Source organism: Podarcis raffonei, chromosome 10 (assembly GCF_027172205.1).
Source record: "Podarcis raffonei isolate rPodRaf1 chromosome 10, rPodRaf1.pri, whole genome shotgun sequence".
In the NCBI taxonomy this organism is placed as follows: domain Eukaryota; kingdom Metazoa; phylum Chordata; class Lepidosauria; order Squamata; family Lacertidae; genus Podarcis; species Podarcis raffonei.
In genome coordinates, this window is record NC_070611.1 from 10,512,173 (window position 1) to 10,531,264 (window position 19,092).

Sequence of the window (19,092 nt, forward strand, 5' to 3'; positions counted from 1 at the left end):
TCTGTAAATCCAGGACTGTCCCTGAAAAATAGGGACACTTGGAGGGTCTGACATACATCTATCCTGAGTGTTAGATGGATAAATATTTATTTTGCACTTTGATATCAGGTTACATATCATTCCACGAGAGAGAGTTGCTTAAAAGGTAAAGGGACCCCTGACCATTAGGTCCAGTTGTGGCCGACTCTGGGGTCGCAGCGCTCATCTCACTTTATTGGCCAAGGGAGCTGGCGTACAGCTTCCAGGTCGTGTGGCCAGCATGACTAAGCTGCTTCTGGCAAACCAGAGCAGCGCATGGCAACACCGTTTACCTTACCTTACCTATTTATCTACTTGCACTTTGACGTGCTTTCAAACTGCTAGGTTGGCAGGAGCATGGATTACCCCGTTGCATGGATTCGAACCGCCAACCTTCTGATCAAAAAGTCCTAGGTATTACCCTTTTTCATTTTCTGATGTCATTATGCAAGAACTATCCCAGAAAAGGGACTGAGTTCAGTCTTCAGTGGACAGTGTCTACCCATCTCATGATTTCTTTTTTATGCTTGCTCTAAGGTCAGCTTATCAGTAGAACAAATACTTCACATTAAACATCCAGCTGTAGCAGATACCAGAAGTTTTCTGGTAAATATATCAGAGGGCTCATGACACAGTAAAATGTGACTCATAGCAATCCCTGTAAACTCATAGCTTGTTCAGCTATTCCCCACCCATGTATATACTGAATGAGGAAACAGAATTACATCACCTCCTCTTCCCTCCCATCTGCAAATTTTGGTATAAAATTTGTACACGCAACTGTTTTAGTGTGGCCAGGGGTCCTGCTGTACAGAGGACAATCCTCTTTTTAAATATGTTATTGGTTTAAAGGCCTTTCCAGTCTCAGCTTAGGACCAAAAAGAGAGCAGAGGTCTTGAAGTTGCCAATCAAACAAAACCCAGACAGCAGATAGAAATGCAAGATATGTACTTGACTATTTAAATTATAGCATTTATTTCTACATGTGCATATATGTATGTATGTTAGCAAATGTATGCACATTTTCAGCAAATCTGTGTTCCCCTTGTCCTTTTTTTTTTTTTAAAGCAAATGGGAGGGGATGTGGTCCTGCTCCCCCCCCCAAAAAAACTACCTTCTGCCTTCCTTCAGGCAGTGGTCTTAATAATTTTATTTATTTATTTATTTATTTATTTATTTATACATACATACATACATACATACATACATACCCTGGCCCTCTGACTGGGTTTCCCCAGCCACTCTGGGCGGTTTCCAGCAGAATATTAAAATACAATGATTCATCAATGTCCCCATTGTGTTGAAAAGGCTTTGGGAATTGTGGTTCCTCTTTCCATGCACAGTGGGCCTGCAATACAGTGCAAAAATTTTGGGGAAATGTTATTTTCATTGACAACAGCACAACTGGCCGTCGCTCGTCCCTGGAAAGGCAAATCAGAGCCACTAATTATCTATGTATGGCTATCAGGGGCATGTCAAAAGGGGATAAGGTGTTTGAGATTTAGTTTCTGTTCTTTTTCATGAGTAAGGGACTCTCAAAGTCTCTATCTGAAATTTCATGCATATCAGTTAATATCTCAACCCTGCTCCACTGAATTGAAATTTCAGCCTTCACGACATAGGAAAACAGCCAAGTAAACAGCTATTTTCATGGAGGAGGGTCAATATATTAACGGATATGCATGAAATTTCATATATAGCTATATACAGTAATCCCTACTGTAGTAAGATAAGACCTTCGCAGCAGGCATTTTTTAAAAAAAGTTTTTTATGAACCGCCCTAGTAGGGCAGTAATTGTTCCTTGATAAATTGTCACACACACCCCCATGATGGCACCTGGGGCGCCCCCCTTCCTACACCCCTGTGCGACCATTCAAATGTACGCGTTATGCTGCACTCTAATAACAACATATTCTGAAGTGAATATCACATTCGCACATACAGAGGCCGTGCATTTTCCCGCTACTACCCTAGTCTTCTATCTTGCCAGTCACACTTAATTTTACTTTATTTAATTATATGTAATTATGAGAAGTCAAGTTATGCTGGACAACGGGTGCATTCAGGAAAGAAGACAAGGAACACATTATGTAGATGTTACTGAGCTTCTCTGCTTTTCCAGAATCGTAGGATAATATTTAAATACCTTTCTCCTGGGCCTTCTAACAATTACAATGTATTTCAGCACATAACTCTAGTCTCCTGTTCCCAGGGGTTGGTGAACCTACTAATTATACATTGGGTGACTTTTGAAAAGCCTTTGGAAGTTTCAGCTGGTTTAGAACGTAGCATCCAGGCTGCTGACAAAGCCTTGTTCATGTTCAAAGTTGTGATTTCAGATCTTTAAGTTGAAATCATTTATGCATACTTACCTGGTAGTAAACTCCATTGAACACAGTGGAACTTACCTACAAGTAAACATTTATTTTATATTTTATATTCTCATTTTGTATTTTTATGCTGTGAACCAGCCTATGATCTTTTGGATGAAGGGTGGGGTATACAAATATCATCATCATCATCATCATCATCATCATCATCAGTACAATGCTTAAGTTGGTTACTAGTTCCCAATACCTTATTTGTGGGAAAGTTCAAAACACACCTGAATCAGTGTGTGTGTGTGTGTGTGTGCAGGTGTGCATTCTTGTGCATGTCTGTTGAGACATCTGTCTTCAACGGCATTGGCTAACCCTCCCATCTTGGTGTCATCTGCAGATTGGATGAGCATCCCTTCAATGCCTTCATCTAAGTTGTTTATAAAGACATTGAACAACAATGGGTCCAGGACGGAGGCCTGTGGCACTCCACTTATCAATTTTTCCCAAGTTGATGAGGACCCATTAGCGAGCGCTCTTTGGGTTTGGTCAGTCAGCTAGCTGCAAATCCATCCAATACTTTCTGCCCTTCATCATCCTCTCCACAAGTGGCCGTGAGATCTTGGGCCTGGGGCAATCTACGTAGAGGAGGGAGAACTTATGGATGAAGTGTGGGGAAACTTTGGCAAATTTTGGGAATGAGGATTGGCAACAGTGCTGGGGATTTGAAGGAGCTATTGCGGGTTGGGTAAAGTGTAATGTGTCACAATTTCGTGCTGAAGAAACAACTAGCAAGCTAAGGGGAGTGGGAAGCCAGCCAACCAACAGAGTGTCAGAGGTGCACTTGCCTGCAGGCAGGGTCTATATCCAGAGTCAGGTCCAGTCCTAGGATTGGACAACAGCAGTTCAAGAGGTCAGATGGTCCAGGAGTCAAGGAATCTGATGTTCAAAGATCAAGAGGAGCAGATTATACTTGGGAACAGAAAAATTGTTGGCTTATTATTGTATTTTTCTTATGTGAACGAGCTTGCCTGCTAATATTCTGTAATATATTCCTCCATAGACTAGATATTACATAGAATGGTTTATTGTATTGAACTTTATTACGGCCATTGGCCCATCACACGACAGTTTCCCATACCAACATAATGTACTTAAACCTCCAAATTTAAAACCGCCAAAACTTACAAAAAACAGACAAGAACCAAAGCAAAACAAAAACAAAAGACCAACATCATACATTACAGTAAATTTGTAACATAAACATCACCCTCTACTCATAAATTAGTAGAAGACATCAATGGTGATCTCACCTAATTACATCCTAAAACATAGATCATAGTTTAGAGGGATTATCCGAGCCGCACAGGAGTCCGTTTCTCTTCTTTAGGGATAGAACGCTGATCAAGAATCTGGCAACCATGAATGATCTTAGGGGGTCATCATCATTTAATAGATATCTCAGTTTGGCTTCATTCGTATCATCGGCAATTCCCTTTAGATATTGAGCAAGAAACTTGCTCCTGGCCGATGAGTGAAATGCACAATCAAAAATTATGTGATGCACATAGAATGGTTTACTTGTTTTTTAACAAAGAGTCTGTATATTATTGACTTTGATCTTAAGACCAATCTATTGGGGAATTCTTAATATGAAAGCTCTGTTTGTTATATAATTACCTCAATGGTCCTAAACATTAAGCTGGGATACTTGCCCGCAAGAAAATTGCAATGAAATTATTACTTTGCCAGTTTTTTTAAAAAAAACTCATTCTGTCACTTTGCCCCAGTCCTTCAGGGAAGTTTTTAATGTGTGATTTTACTGTATTTTTGGTTTCTGTGGAAGCCACCCAGAGTGGCTGGGGAAACCCAGCCAGATGGGCGGGGTACAAATAATAAATTATTATTATTATTATCTCACGCCGTTTACCTTTCCGCCGGAGCGGTACCTATTTATCTACTTGCACTTTGACGTGCTTTCAAACTGCTAGGTTGGCAGGAGCAGGGACCGAGCAATGGGAGCTCACCCCGTTGCAGGGATTCGAACTGCCAACCTTCTGATCGGCAAGCCCTAGGCTCTGTGGTTTAACCCACAGCGCCACCCATGTCCCATTCTTCTGCAGCAGGTCCCAGGGTGGGTTACAGCAATTTAAATTTCAGAATGAAAAACAGTTGAAACAGATTACAACCACAGTATTAGGTTGGCCCCTGAAAACACACATCTCAGGTGTCAAAAGCCAGGGTATAGTATGCGTGTGATTGCAAAACCTGGGAGCAATGTAACACTTTGGTCACAAAGTGATCTAAATTTAGCAGCATAAAATATGAGCTAGGAGGAAATCACCTGTAAAAAATACCTATATGGTCATTTACAATCATACACTATTTCCCCTGCTTTGGTTTCCTGAAAAGAGCAAAGTACATGATGCATGTAAAGTTCTGGATTATTTCTTTACAATGCAGTTTTAGCCCAAGTCATGAATCTGCTCTTTAAAGACATCTGATTGCGAGAAATCCACCTGCACTTAACAGTTTGGGATTCTTTTTCAGCTGAAAACATGGCTAATGACTGCTTAAATGTGCAAACATTGTTGCATAAGCAGCGTCCTCTAATTTCTGAAAAGTGGGACACTTTGCTTCTGTCATTATCACATATTTTATAAGGCTTCCTCCACAAAGAAACTCTTGTCTTCGTTTCACAATTTGCTTCACAATTAGAGGCCATAAACTGTGACTAAATCTATCTGTGACATATTTCAGATTGTTGATGCAGTGAGTTGTCCAAGCGCTGGAAGAGAAACATGACTTTACAGCACTTAAGCCAATGATTCGTATAAAGATGCTTGTTTAAGTACTTCTTGTGGAATGTTTGGGAAGCAGTAACGCAAGGTTTTATTTTGCAGGGAACAATCCTTGTACTGTACAATGTGCTGCAATTAGGTCACTTCAGCAAGCAAGCACAAATATGTTTGCCCTCAAAAATTAAACCAGGATATATCAATATATCAGACTGTAGTTTGAACTATGAGTGCTTTTATACTTGATATTTTAAAATTAGATAGATAGATATAGATAGATAGATGATTGATAGATAGATAGATAGATAGATGATGGATAGATATAGTGTGTGTGTACACGCGCGTGAGAGAGAGAGAGAATAGAATGTGTTTTAGCTGCAAAAGAATTAATTTGGAAAAGGTAATTAAATATATTATCTTTCTTAAATATATATATAAAAGTTACTGCTAACACGTTTCCTCTCTCTTCATTGTGTCTATGAATATGTCTTACTTTAGAGTGACATCTAGTGTTTCATGTGTGCAATATTTTTAATGTGGAATCTATACGTCATGGGTAGGCAAACTAAGGCCTGGGGGCCGGATCCGGACCAATCGCCTTCTAAATCAGGCCGCGGATGGTCCATGAATCAGCGTGTTTTTACATGAGTAGAATGTGTGCTTTTATTTAAAATGCATTTCTGGGTTATTTGTGGGGCATAGGAATTCGTTCATTTATTTTTCTTCAAAATATAGTCCGGCCCCCTACAAGGTCTGAGAGACAGTGGACCAGCCCCCTGCTGAAAAAGTTTGCTGACGCCTGCTATACGTCATGATGTTTGTTAATATTGGAACAGAATATATTGAGTTTATACAAGAAAATCCAATTTATGTTCTATTCTCTGAAACTCCCTCGCACAAGAGATCTGACTGGCACCTTCTTTATTTTGCCTTAAGCACTATGAAAAGTCCACCCTAATTATTTGACTTTGGGGGTGTTTAGTATATAGTTATAGTTCTGTTTGTTTGGGTTTTTTTACTTGAAGCCTATTTGGGTTTGGCAGATAGGCTGCTAAGACTTTTAATTTGTCCTTATTTGTTTTTATCTGCAATTTACTGCTGTGTCAATGTTCTTTTTGATGCTTTTGCTTTATACATGTTTTATTTCTGTCTTAATCACTTATTTTGGGTACGACTCATCAGAGAAAATGCGACCTACAAATGCGCAACAAATATATATATGCAGAAATACACATCCTTGGATAACGTTAGAAACCCATACACAAACACGCATGTTCATACACCATTTCAAACATTAGTTAAACTAAACTATGGTTTATAGGTGAATATGCAGCATGCTAGTGCACACTGCTGAAATTGTGAGTGCTTTGCTCCTGCTGCTGGGAGCCAAACCACGGTCTGATTTAGCATTATGTCTGAGCCTGGGGCCATGGTTTGTTACCCCCAAACAAACCACAGGGATTAAGCCAATAACAAACCTAACATATAATCGACATCATTTCTTGCACATTGGTAGCTGTGGTAAAAGAGCCTGGCTTAGTTAGAACCTGGTGACCATTGTTTACTGGTTTCAATTAAATGAGAAACTATGGTTAATTGAACACTTCAATACTACATTCAAGCGCACACAAAAGGACACAAGAAGGGGCAGCATACACAACCAAAAGGTTTATGTGTATTTCAACCTATTGTGGTCTAAACCACTGAGCCTCTTGGGCTTGCCGATCAGAAGGTCAGCGGTTCAAATCCCTGCAACGGAGTGAGCTCCCATTGCTTGTCCCAACTCCTGCCAACCTAGCAGCTCGGAAGCACACCAGTGCAAGTAGATAAATAGGTACTGCTGCGGCGGGAAGGTAAACGGTGTTTCTGTGCACTCTGGTTTCTGTCACGGTGTTCCATTGCGCCAGAAGCAGTTTAGTCATGCTGGCCACGTGACCCAGAAAACTGTCTGTGGCCTGAAAGAGAGATGAGCGCCACCACCCCATAGTCATCTTTGACTTTGGACTTAACTGTCCATCAGTCCTTTACCTTTACCATTTACCTTAAAACCAATATCTGTTGGTCCAAATGGGGTCATTGCCTTATCAAAAATGTAAGTCTCCATACATTTCTGCTGCATCTGGTTTTTGTTTTACACCTCCAGCATCTATATAGTGGTACCTCAGGTTACAGACGCTTCAGGTTACAGACTCTGCTAACCCAGAAATAGTACCTCGGGTTAAAAACTTTGCTTCAGGATGAGAACAGAAATCGCGCGGCGGCAGCGGGATGCCCCATTAGCTAAAGTGGTACCTCAGGTTAAGAACAGTTTCAGGTTAAGAACAGACCTCCAGAACGAATTAAGTTCTCAACCTGAGGTACCACTGTACCTCTGTTCCATGTGCCCAACACCCAGTATTTGAATTTAGAATTTCACCTAGCTGGGAACCTGGTAAATGTAATGGGACTGCTAGGGACCAGAGTGGAACCTCCTTCCCAGTCACAGAATCTATGATGGTGCTGTTTCAATAACTCATGAGCACATACCGAGATGCCACTGGTTTTCGCATCCCCTGAAAACCTGGTTGACTAAGCACTGTACTATAGTGCATTTGTGTCGATGAGGCTGCATTAATCCCTCTCCTAGGCCTTAATGCACCGTATCTGCTGCAACACCATTCTATTAAGAGGTACCACAAATAAAGCCCATTTCCTTGGGAGCTCAGAGCCCAGTAAGGGCAAGATGTGGATGTCTCCCAGATTTTAAGTAGGACATCCCTATACTCTAATAATATTTAGAACCTACCAGCACGATATACCTGTAGTGTTCCCCACCCTCTACTCTCTCTTCATTGAAGTTTATCCTATTTGAAGGCTTCATATTATTCTGAGTGAATAACTTTAGATCAATTCCTTACATAGAAATAGAAGAAGAAAATCTATTTTGCTATGCATTAAATACCCTGGAATTACCAGAAGATTAGAAGTAATAAACATTAGAAGTCATGAATAATGACTTCTAATTAGGTAAGTTAATTAGGTAAGTTCACCCCAGCTTGGGAAATTGCAATGAGAAAAGCACATAAGCCAGTGCTCATAAGAAAACAAACAGTGTTGCCTTTTGGAAGCAATACAAGAGAAATCTCAGACTTGAGCACAATGCTCAGGAATTTCCACAATTCCACAGAATTTTTCTGCATCCAGAATTGTGCCCTGCTCGGCTCACGCTCCACCATCAACCTCCCTATTTTGAAGTTCTGGGTTATGTGTGCAGCTCCTCTGTGTGGCAAACTACAAATTATTTACTGCTGTTATTTATTAAATTTGTATGCCGCCCTTCATCTGCATATCTCTCTCCGCCCCCCACAGCTATAGAGTGGCGTAATCCCTGTTTATCAGGGAACTTGGGGCATTGTAGTTTTGGGAGGGGACAAGAGACCTCGTGTCAACTCTCAGCACTCTTAACAAACTACTCTTCCTAGAATCCTTTGGGGGAAGCTATAACTATTTCAAGTGGCAAGTTTAAATGTGTAGGGCAGATAGGGCCTAAGTCAGACTGCCCCTATTGAATAATCCATCCGCTATCTGAAATGGTTGTTGTTGTTGTTGTTTAGTCGTTTAGTCATGTCCAACCCTTCGTGACCCCATGGACCAGAGCACGCCAGGCACCCCTGTCTTCCACTGCCTCCCGCAGTTTGGTCAAACTCATGCTGGTAGCTTTGAGAACACTATCCAACCATCTCGTCCTCTGTTGTCCCCTTCTCCTTGTGCCCTCCATCTTTCCCAACATCAGGGTCTTTTCCAGGGAGTCTTCTCTTCTCATGAGGTGGCCAAAGTATTGGAGTCTCAGCTTCACGATCTGTCCTTCCAGTGAGCAATCAGGGCTGATTTCCTTCAGAATGGATAGGTTTGGTCTTCTTGCAGTCCATGGGACTCTCAAGAGTCTCCTCCAGCACCAGAATTCAAAAGCATCAATTCTTCGGCGATCAGCCTTCTTTATGGTCCAGCTCTCACTTCCATACATCACTACTGGGAAAACCATAGCTTTAACTATACGGACCTTTGTTAGCAAGGTGATGTCTCTGCTTTTTAAGATGTCTTTTTTTTAAGATGCTTTTTTAAAGATGTCTCTGAAATGGTAGATAACACTATTAAAGATTGCAACCTTGTGAGTTCCTCATTTACTATGACTGTGAGTTGACAATAACATCTTACAGTACATGCAATATTATGATCTAGCGCCTGACTTGTTCACTATCTTTGTATAGCTGCAGACCCACAGGTGTGTGCAGATATCATTTGCCTTTTGCAATCCCTTCTTTGTGCCCATATCCTCTTTGCTCCTTCGCATGTACGACCCACACATTCACACTGGGGTGGTGGTGGAACTAACGGCATTTGGTGCAATGTTCCCATATTGAGATTGTCTCCGGGGAAGTTACCCTTTCCAAAGGAAACAGTTTTGTAAGCCAAAATAAATTTCTGGGCTCTATAACAAGAGTCAATACAGTGGTACCTCGCAAGATGAATGCCTCGCAAGACAAAAAACTTGCTAGACGAAAGGGTTTTTTGTTTTTTGAGCTGCTTCGCAAGACGATTTTCCCTAAGGGCTTGCTTCGCAAGACGGAAACGTCTTGCAAGTTTGTTTCCTTTTTCTTAACACCGTTAATACAGTTGCGACTTGACTTCGAGGAGCAACTCATAGAACGCAGTGTGGTAGCCTTTTTTGAGGTTTTTAAAGACTTTGGTGATTTTTGAAGCTTTTCCAAAACTTTCCCGACACCGTGCTTCGCAAGACGAAAAAAATCGCAAGACGACAAAACTCGCGGAACGAATTAATTTTGTCTTGCGAGGCACCACTGTACAATTATCACAATTTGTGGGGTACAACCTAGTCAGTTTACTAAGACTGCATTTTTTATTCGTTTGTTTGTTTATTGCAAAGAAATAAACCCAGTGATCCCAGTAGTGCTATAGTGCAATCTTAGTAAACTAAGCATAATCCTTGTTCTGCACATTACAGCAGTTGGATTATTTTATTACTGAGGATGCTTAGAAATTTCAGCACCACAGATAGCTCCAGGTGAGCAACTTGTTTCAAGACAGGTTGAGCGCAGACTCAGCCTCTTTTGCTCATAAAACATCTCCCTGTTTCCATCCTTTTGTAACTACTGTGCCCGGAGCTGGGGACTTCTCTACTCCTCAACCTCCTGCCTGGTGCCCTCCCTTCATCACTGGACTGGTGAGGTCTCAGGAGGAGTGGGGGTTAGTTCCTCAGGCTCAGAGGAAAGTGCCTGTGATGGTTCAGGCTCTGGCCCTATAGATCCAGGGGGTTCTTCTAGATCAGGGGTCAGCAAACTTTTTCAGCAGGGGGCCGGTCCACTGTCCCTCAGACCTTGTGGGGGGCTGGACTATATTTTGAAGGGGGGGAGAACGAATTCCTGTGCCCCACAAATAACCCAGAGATGTGTTTTAAATAAAAGCACACATTCTACTCATGTAAAAACACCAGGTAGGCCCCACAAATAACCCAGAGATGCATTTTAAATAAAAGGACACGTTCTGCTCATGTAAAAACACGCTGATTCCCGGACCGTCCGTGGGCCGGATTTAGAAAACAATTGAGCCCAATCCGGCCCCCAGGCCTTAGTTTGCCTACCCATGTTCTAGGGCCTTGTATTCCTCATGTGTTTCCTCATCTCCAGCAGCAGGATCAGACCCCTGTAACTCTCCTTAGCTGACCCCCGACTCAGAATTTTGACTGCTGCTGGACACTGGGGGCCATGACACCCACCAAAGGACAGTGGTATCTTGGGTTAAGAACTTAATTTGTTCCGGAGGTCTGTTCTTAACCTGAAACTGTTCTTAACCTGAAGCACCACTTTGGCTAATGGGGCCTCCTGCTGCTGCCACGCCGCCGGAGCACGATTTCTGTTCTCATCCTGAAGCAAAGTTCTTAACCTGAGGTAATATTTCTGGGTTAGCGGAGTCTGTAACCTGAAGCGTATGTAACCTGAAACATATGTAACCCAAGATACCACTGTACATTTAATAGCTGGTTTTTGTACTTCAGCAAAAAAAGGTATGGCACACAACCTCCCGAACCCCCAATTGAGAAATGTCTTGGCGCACGACACCACTGAAATTCTGATTCAGCAGATAGTCACAAAAGCAATTTCCACGCTACACATTTATGAAAGCCTGAGTGAGGGGGTGCTTTGCTCTCTAGCACCATTCTGGAGCGGAATAGGAATTATGATTCAGCAGCATCTTATTCAGTGGGACCCCCCATGGCACTGTATTGGCCAGGAAACCATGGTTTTAATTGCATATTACCCTCGGCTGCTACTCACATCCCACTCATACATTCATTCACACACACACACACACACAAAACCCACACAAACTAATAGCTGGCTACCACTGTGACGATGATGCTTCCCTCCTCTGCATCCTTTCCTATTAACAGCCCCACAGATCCCTATATCTCTCCTTATAATATAGCAAACACAACAGTAATTGTTCACACTTTTAGAATCGCCCTGTAACTTCAGCAGCTCAGCTGATGGGGAACAGGAGATATTTCATTCAGCTGAATCCAGATTGGCTACTAACCCTGACGGCTAAGTTCTCCTTCCGCTGTTGGACGGTAGTATGCTTCTCAATACCAGGTGTGGTGATCACACAGGATCCCCGGAGTTTAACGGTCTGTTGATCCCTGTGCCACCACTGTGATCGCTTCCCCGCTGCCATCAACCAGTTACTCTCTGGTAAAACACTAAGTCCAGTCAGCTGTTAAAAGTGAACCAAAAAACCAAGTTTATGGTTTCTCAGATAATATTCTTGTCAGTATCTTAACTTTAGTTTCTTTACCGGCCTATACCTTTCTAATACCTTCTGACTGATTATCTCAACTGTTTGACTGACTCCTCTTTTTTTTAGGTTATTATTTATTTTATTAAAGATTTTTTTGTTTTACAAAAGTATGTGTAATGTCTCTCGTATTTTTTCCATGTAACATTTTTACAAATCAGTTTCATTTGTTGAGACATTAGGGAGAAGAAGAAAAAAAGGGTGGAGGGGGGAAGATGGGTGAGGGTGGGGTCGGGTGGCGATGTTTCTATTTTGCTTAATGTATGTAGGGTTTGGTGTCAGCGTTGCTCGTGCAGGTCCTCTGCTGTTCATTTGTGGTGCTGTTCTTTGGTGGTGAGAAGAGCTCATAACCCACCTAAATTCAGCAGCCAGAAACACTATAACCAGGCACTGGAGAGACCTGTCAGGAGTAAGCATGGACCAGTGGTACCAAATAGTATGGGAAACAGCCCTACTAGAAAAATTAACCAATAAACTGAAACTGACACGGGGACAAACAGAAGAAGACGCCTTCTCCCCAGTATGGCTCCCCTTTATCACATACATAGCCCAACAAGACTGACTTCTCTTAACAAATTCTCTCCCTCTCTCACACCAGACTAGCCCAACCCACAGACTTATCTTCTCTGTCTCTCCTAACTCCAGACTGTCTTCTCAACAACTCTTAACTCCCTCCTAAAAACCTTTGTGCTTAAAACCTTATACACAGTTAACTCCGCCCCTTGGGTTCCCATTGGTTAGTCATTTTGCAATTAGTTAACCCTTTCCTTGGGACGCGGGTGGCGCTGTGGTTTAAACTACAGAGCCTAGGACTTCCCGATCAGAAGGTTGGCGTTTCGAATCCCCGGGACGGGGTGAGCTCCCATTGCTCGGTCCCTGCTCCTGCCAACCTAGCAGTTCGAAAGCATGTCAAAGTACAAGTAGATAAATAGGTACCGCTCCGGCGGGAAGGTAAACGGCATTTCCGTGCGCTACTCTGGTTTGCTTTTGGGGCTTCTGGCCTGACCTAGGAGGCTCTTCTTATATTCAGAACTGTCGGTACAAACAAGCCAAGAAGTCTTCAGAGACTGAAACATTTTTCTCCTGTTTTTATCGTTTTCCTTTTGTGCTATACAGTGGTACCTTGGTTTGCAACCGTTTTTGATTACAACCATGTCAAACCCTGAAGTGTGTGTCCCCTTTTTTTTTATTACAACCCATAATTTTTTCAGATTACAACCATTATTTTTTGGGGGGAGGTCCCATTAGCGAAAGCGCGCCTTGGGTTACAATCTGCTTTGGTTTACAACCGGACCTCCGGAATGGATTATGGTTGTAAACCAAGATATCACTGTATTATGAAATCAGATTTGTAGTGTTTGCTTGAAATGGATCCCTGTTTCTTTGTTGTAAGCCCTTTGAGCACAAGTGACTGTCAACCCATGCCAATTGGAGCATTATTATTTGTGTGTGTGGAAAAGCAGCATACAAATAAATCGAATAAATGAATGAAAGAATGAATGCCAGTCACCTCCAAACCCTACTTAGCATCCCATGGGCTGGCAGTCTGGCTGGAGCAGGATGTTAGTTCCATTATTAGGAAATGTTAGGAAAAAAGAAATTTCTGCCAAATGTGTAATTAGTGTTTATTGATATTTAAAAGCCCATTTTTCATTCACTCTCTCTAATATACCATCTAAAATGTCCTCCTATTTGGTCCTTGGCTATTCCCCCCTTTTTGTTACTGCATATCCATTTTTAAACATCTATTTTTATTTCTTTCCCTCCTTTTTGAATTATAGGCATTTAGCCTGATTTCTGAGGAGAGCAATTTATCCTTAGCCTCTGTACCAGATTGAAGGCGTGGGTGGTTGGCAGAGTTCACTCTCATAGTGAGCAGTGAGAATCAACTGACTTCCTTTTTCTTCTTCAAATAAAGTGAAAGTTGATTTAGCACCTACCCACTTAAGCAAGTTGTTCTTTTTTGACATGTGAAAAGATGTCACTCCATTTATGCAACATAAAGATAAAGGACCCTTGGATGGTTAAGTCCAGTCAAATTTGCCTTTGTGTGAAGTGCTCATCTCTGCTTTCAGGTTGAGGGAGCTGGCGTTTGACCGCAGACAGCTTCCTGGGTCATGTGCCCAGCATGACTAAACCACTTCTGGCACAACAGAACACCGTGACAAGTGCCAGAGCACATGGAAATGTCATTTACCTTCCTGTCACAGTGGTACCTATTTATCTACTTGCACTGGTATGCATTTGAACCGCTAGGTTGGCAGGAGTAGCCAAAGTGATCCACTCTGGACATGGTTGGATTCCAGTTCTCATCTACCCCAGACAACATGGCCAAGGACCAGGGATGATGTAACCCAACAATAGTAGGGACGCAAGTGGCGCTGTTTCTAAACCTCTTGGGCTTGGCGATCAGGTCGGCAGTTCGAATCCCTGCGATGGGGTGAGCTCCCTTTGCTCTGTCTCAGCTCCTGCCAACCTAGCAGTTCAAAAGCACGCCAGTGCAAGTAGATAAATAGGTATCACTATGGCGGGAAGGTAAACAGCATTTCCGCACGCTCTGGCTTCTGTCATAGTGTTCCGTTGCGCCAGAAGCAGTTCAGTCACACTGGCGACATGACCCGGAAAGCTGTCTGTGGACAAATGCTTGCTCCCTCGATCTGAAAGCAAGATGAGTGCTACAACCCCATTGTCGCCTTTGACTGGACTTAACCATCCAGGGGCCCTTTACCTTTTTACATAACCCAACAATATCAGAAAGGCTCCATGATCACTGCAGATGGTGACAGCAGTCACAAAATTAAAAGATGCCTGCTTCTTGGGAGAAAAGCAATGACAAACCTGGACAGCATCTTAAAAAGCAGAGACATCACCTTGCCAACAAAGGTCCGTATAGTTAAAGCTATGGTGTATGCAAGTGAGAACTGGACCATAAAGAAGGCTGATCGCCGAAGAATTGATGCTTTTGAATTATGGTGCTGGAGGAGACTCTTGGGAGTCTCATGGACTGCAAAAAAGATCAAATGCATCCATTCTGAAGGAAATCAGCCCTGAGTGCTCACTGGAAGGACAGATCGTGAAGCTGAGGCTCCAATACTTTGGCCACATCATGAGAAGAAAAGACTCCCTGGAAAAGACCCTGATGTTGGGAAAGATGGAGGGCACAAGGAGAAGGGGACGACAGAGGACGAGATGGTTGGATAGTGTTCTCGAAGCTACCAGCATGAGTTTGACCAAACTGCGGGAGGCAGTGGAAGACAGAAGTGCTTGGCGTGCTCTGGTCCATGGGGTCATGAAGAGTCGGACACGACTAAACAACAACAATAACAAATCTCCCTACAAACAAATTGGGATGTATGCTATCTATCTAGAAACAGGAAGTATCTAGTCAATGTGATATGTAGGCTGGAATTTAAGAACAAGCCTTGAAGGTGATCTTGAGAACTATTACTGATTTAATGATAGGCGAAGGTCCGTAACCACAAACGCCCAATATTTTCCTTCTCCTTATAAACCAACATGGCTGCCTTTGTTCCTAACCTTCTAGCTGTCCGCAAGCTGTAAATGTTAAATAAAGCAGTACAGATAACACTTCCCTCTCCATTTCTGTTTCGCTGTCCTTTTGTAAGCGACTTCATAGCCCATGTCTGAAAACTGTTGGCTTGTTTACCGGGAAGATTTGCAGGCATGTGGTGTCGGCTGTTGGGTCCCAGATCTTCCCGACAAGATTTGTGGCTTTCATTATAACTTTCTGCAAACTGGATTGGTTTGGCAGCTCTTGCAGGCACTGAAGCAAGGTTTCCCCATTGGGACTTGGAGGAACATTTTGAAGTTTGAAGCAGCCATCCTGACATCTACCCCTCAAACCCTGCCAGCAGCAGCATTTGAAAAATGATCTGTAGGGGAGTTGACTGACACATGACTCTTTTTTTGCCATTATCTTTGTTTCTTACCTGCTTAACTGTCAGCCTATGATTCATGAACTCATCCACTACCTTGCAGATCTGTCTTTCGACAAAGACAATAGGTTGTTTTTAAAAGCAGGAATAACGAATGATTTTAACATCTGTCAGAGCATGGTTTCTTCTCCGGTAGATGCCGCAATGCAGTCGGGGGCAAAAGTGGACAGGAACGGAGAGATATGGAGCACTAGGGAAACAATTATGAAGCTTCCAAAAACAAAACGTTTGATTGCTGAGCTTAGAGTCGCAGCACAGCGGTATGGGATTGCAGGGGAAAGATGTTAATCAAAGATTAATTGGAATGGGGATACACTTATACCATAGCTCAGTGGTAAAGCATCTGTTCTGCACACAGAAGGTCCCAGTTTAAGCCCCCATCATCTCCAGGGAGGGCTGCGAAAGGCCCCTCTGTCCCCAAACCCCTAAAACTCAGACCTTGGTGATTTGGCTGCCATACAATGTCCAGGGTCTAGTACCAACCTTGCAAGGTAGCACACTGCCCCTACTCCTCAAATCCAAGCAGCCTAGGCCAGGATGTTAGAATTCCTGCTCCGTGATTGCAGTAATGGGATTGTTGTCTATCACATGACAGTGTATGTTTTGACTCCACAGAGTGGGAAGTGATGGAGACAAGATGTTTGTGTGCTACTGTGTTTCCTGAAGTGCGACTATTGTCCTTTTTCTCTTTGTTGTCTGATGCTAGAGAGAGAGGGAGCCATGTTGCAGTGCTCCGTGTGTGTTTATATGTAAATAAAGTAGATTAGCCAATATGCTGAGTCGCTGAGGTCTGTCACGCGCATGATGCACAAACTCTGCGGATTCGTAAGTGTGCCGGTGTCGGTTGGCATCGGTCGCTGTGATGGTAGGGCTGAAGAAAGCTTATGAAGCTCCCGAATGATCGACCAGGAGGGAGAGAACATGCCAGTCGGGTGTGTGTCTCTGCCAGGGTCCTACTCAAGTGTAGGCTGAACTCCTGACACAGGAGACTCCCAAGCCTTACCAGACACCCCTAAGATTCCAGAAAAGAGCTAGCGTCTCCCTGAAACTCAGGTAAATAACTTACGCAGTAACAAATCATAAAGAAGTTCGAAGACGTGGGCCCAGTACCAAGGCTTGACCCAAAATGGAAGCCAGTTTTAAATGAGATAGATTTATTTTTAAAGAAAGGAGTAAAATCGAATAAAGATAGCCGCATGTAAGGCGACGGAAAGGCCCACAAAAACTACAGATCTAAAATACAGTTGTCAATGACGTTTGGGCGTAAGAATCAATCTGTGACACAAAAAAATATAATCTCCCAGGGGTTGCATAGAAACAGGTAAGAGACAAAGGAGACAAAGGCGAAAGCTAGCTTTATTGTAAAAAGCACTTTCTGGCACTTGGGCAGACTGTTTTTCCACAGAAATGAGTCCCCAATTAGTAGGCTTCCTCCCTGGCCTTGAAGCCCAGAGAACACAGGTGCTTCAACTCGATGAGATTATCCCAATTACTGGGAAGTAGCTTCTTTCCAAAAGAAGAGACCCAAGCTAGGGAACAATTTTCTTGGCAGTTTCCAAATGCATAGTGAACAAACAAAACAACTTTCCAAAATACATGGAAGATTCTGACTGGCAGAAACACTTCAAGGTCACTACAGATGGTCACACAGTCTTAGTGGGAAGGCTACTTGGTGCGTTTTAATCATATTATTATTATTATTATTATTATTATTATTATTATTATTCATACCCAGGGCATCTGGCTGGGTTTCCCCAACCACTCTGATATATATATAAATATATAAAACATAATAAAGCACCAGACATTAATAACTTCCCATTACAGGTGTCTTCTAAAAGCTATGTAGTTCTTAATGTCCTTGACATCTGAAGGGAGGGCATTCTCCCATGTTGACAAACTTGGAAGCATTTGTAATCTGTAAAGTTCTAGCATTTTTCAGATGCTTTTTTCCCCTTTGACTATTAGTACATGAGGGTGGCACTGTGGTCTAAACCACAGAGCCTAGGACTTGCTGATCAGAAGGTCGGTGGTTTGAATCCCCGCGACTGGGTGAGCTCCTGTTGCTCGGTCCCAGCTCCTGCCAACCTAGCAGTTCGAAAGCACGTCAAAATGCAAGTAGATAAATAGGTACCGCTCCAGCAGGAAGGTAAACGGCGTTTCCGTGCACTGCTCTGGTTCACCAGAAGCGGCTTAGTCATGCTGGCCACATGACCCAGAAGCTCTACGCCGGCTCCCTTGGCCAATAAAGTGAGATGAGCGCCTCAACCCCAGAGTCAGGGGTCCCTTTACCTTTACCTTTACCTAGAGTTCTAGTATTTTTCAGATGCTTTTCCCCCCTTTGACTGTTAGTACATGCTTTATTTTTTAAAAAAAACTTAATACAAAGTTAACGTACAGTGCACGCTCGGGTTGCGAACGTGATCCGTGCGGGATGCATGTTTGCAACCCGCAGCGGTGCATCTGTGCACACGCGGGTTGTGATTTGGCGCTTCTGGTACTTCCGGGTTTCGGCGGGTCCGTAACTCGAAAAAAACACAACCTGAAGCGTATGTAACCTGAGGTAAGACTGTATACTAAAATTACCCATAAATACCAGAAGAAAAGTACATTCACAGTTCTATTATCCTATTTTCTCTTTGGTCTGGAAAAGTAGTTTTATCCAGCGAAGCCAAGAACTGGCACCCCGAATGGTACTCACCACCTACTGGTGAATAAACCCACTTGCTTGAGAGATCCAATGCCTAAGCCAATACCTTTTCACTGCTGTAATCAATAAAGTTGTGGCCTTTCATTGCCCATTAACCTTATATAACGTCTCCTTGTGTATTCTTTCCACATCGCGGGGGTCGGGTCCTCGAACCACAATTATTGTTCTTAGCCAGCCACCTTGAGGCTGTAGTGAAAAAGCGAAAAGCAAAAGAGAGGGAGCGAGCGGGCAGAGTAGCAGTCTTTAAATATTAAATAAATTCATATCTGTGCCCAAAGTTAATGGAAGCAATCCTTTCGGTTAACAGGTCTGCTTCTGCTTCAACAGAGGACAAAAGAAATATCACAAGTGCAATGAATGGCAGTGTCATATGGTACATTCTCCTCTTGCTTGTCCCTCAAAGCTGGAGAAGAAAGCATTCCTCATTCCTGCTCCAGGC